Source organism: Piliocolobus tephrosceles, chromosome 19 (assembly GCF_002776525.5).
Source record: "Piliocolobus tephrosceles isolate RC106 chromosome 19, ASM277652v3, whole genome shotgun sequence".
Classification (NCBI taxonomy): Eukaryota; Metazoa; Chordata; class Mammalia; order Primates; family Cercopithecidae; genus Piliocolobus; species Piliocolobus tephrosceles.
In genome coordinates this window covers 31,189,414-31,191,722 of record NC_045452.1, presented here as the reverse complement: position 1 = coordinate 31,191,722, position 2,309 = coordinate 31,189,414, and the positions used below count along the sequence as shown (strand labels likewise).

General features: G+C 50.0%; 1 pseudogene; it reads left to right on the top strand.

Annotated features, from left to right (window-relative positions):
* The first annotated feature begins 522 nt into the window (after positions 1 to 522).
* On the top strand, positions 523 to 890 carry LOC111548870 (annotated as a pseudogene).
* The last annotated feature ends 1,419 nt before the right edge of the window (positions 891 to 2,309 follow it).

Sequence of the window (2,309 nt, the reverse complement as noted above, 5' to 3'; positions counted from 1 at the left end):
GGAAAACCTCCTGACCATGGCACTCCTGACGTTGGGGCTGGTCACTCTCTGTGAGGCTGACGGGGCTGTCCCTGTCCTGTGGGGTGTTCAGAAGCATTTCTGGCCTCTGCCTACTGTGTACAACAGCAACCCTGCCACAAACACGAGGGTTATGACAACCATGAACGTCTTCAGACATTGCCTGATGACCTCTGGGGGGTACAAGTGCCTCAGCTGAGAAGCAACGCATAATTAGAGCGTGCCGTTGACACACATTTACACACTTTCCCAACACCTTGTTCAGGGTTAGAGGTGTGGATGGCGGTAAATAAATTAATGTGCAAATGAAAGTGATAAAAGCAGTTGGGAACAGTCAAATGGCTCCATCCGTTCCCAGGTTGAGCAGAAATGCTGGGTGAAAACAATTCAAATTCTATATCACTGTGTATTCCAGCGCAAAGTGTTAGACTTGCAGGAAGATATTTTTAAGGTAAGACATAAAAATGTTTAGAGCAGGAGCAGGCGGTGGAGGCCTGTGCAGCAATGGCCAAGATCAAGGCCGGAGACCTTTGCCGGAAGAAGAGAGAGGAGCTGCTGAAGCAGCTGGAAGACGTGAAGGTGGAGCTGTCCCAGCTGCCCATCACCAAAGTGACAGACGGCGCTGCCTCCAGGCTCTCTAAGATCCGAATGTCTGCAAATCCATTGCCCGTGTTCTCACGGTTGTTAACCAGACTCAGAAAGAAAACCTCAGGAAATTCTACAAGGGCAAGAAGTTCAAGCCCCTGGACCTGCGGCCTAAGAAGACATGTGACATGTGCTGCCGACTCAACAAGCACGAGAACCTGCAGGCCAAGAAGCAGCAGTGGAAGGAGCAGCTGTCCCCGCTGCGGAAGTACGCGGTCAAGGCCTGAGTGGTGCACTGTCAATAAAGCACAGTTGGCTGAGAAAAAAAATGTTTAGAGCATTTTGTCATTCATCAATGGAGGGCTCCAGACCCACTTGGCTTCTGGGCATTGAGCATGGCCTTAGAGGGGCTAAGAGCATCCATCCTGGGGCTGGATGGTCGAGGTTCAAATCCCAGCGCTGCCTCTTGCTGGCTCTTTGCCTGGGACAAGTCACCCAACCTCTCCATACCTCGGTTTCCTCAACTACAAGCTGTGGTCTTACTTGCACCTGTTTCTTAGGGTTTTTGTCAGGACTGCCTGAGCTAACATGAGTGAAGTCCACAGTCCTGCCCACCACGGGCTGAGTGCTATGAGTCTCCAATTATTAAAGGCCACAGTTATGAAAAGGAAACACCCTGACATTGTGTTCGAGAACCACACCTGGTGCTTTTGTCTCACTTCATTTAGAAGTTGTAAGCAGTTCTTCTTTCCATGTGTTTGTTGAGATACACTATGATTTCCTCCCAAAGTCCATATTAAACTAAAGATGAAGCTCAGATATTGACTGACACAGCGGGAAGGCCAGGCCAAGCCAGGCCCCTGTGTCTACTTCACGCCTGATCTTCACTGGGCCGTGTTCAACGCTGGGCCAATCTCTCGCCAGGCTCTGTGTTTGAGGAGTCCAACGATGATGACCAAGGCCAGGCAATTCTGTGAGGTCACAGTTCCCCAGTGAAGCAGGAACTCCCATTCTTCAACATCAGTTCAGGGTGAGAATAATGGCCCCAGAGATGCAATGTTTATCCTCATGAGTCTCTTGGAAACCATGAGTTGCCTAAGTGTTAAGAAAAGGTAGACAATATTCTACTACATTAAAAATTATGGCTGGGCATGGTGGCTCACACCTGTAATCCCAGCACTTTCGGAGGCTGAGGCTGGTGGATCACGAGGTCAGGAGATCGAGACCATCCTAGCTAACATGGTGAAACCCTATCTCTACTAAAAATACAAACAAACTAGCCAACCGTGGTGGCGGGCGCCTGTAATCCCAGCTACTTGGGAGGCCGAGGCAGCAGAATTGCTCGAATCTGGAAGGCGGAGGTTGCAGTGAGCCGAGATCGTGCCACTGCACTCCAGCCTGGGTGACAGAGCGAGACTCCATCTCAAAATATATATATATATATATATATATATGTTACTTATGGCATCCAATTGTCAAGATCTAATCATCCTACAGGGAAGTGGCTTGAATGCTCCTGCTACTCTGTCCATTCTAGACATGGATCAATGGGAAATACAAAAGATTTGGGATGAACACGATTGAGCAGGAGGCAACACCCACTTTCCCAACACGGAAGAAGGGCCCCCGGCTGTAGCTCCCCTTCCTGCCCCTCCAGGGGCTGCCGGGCTGTCCTGGCATCCAGCCCAGAAAAGCTGCGTTCTCCG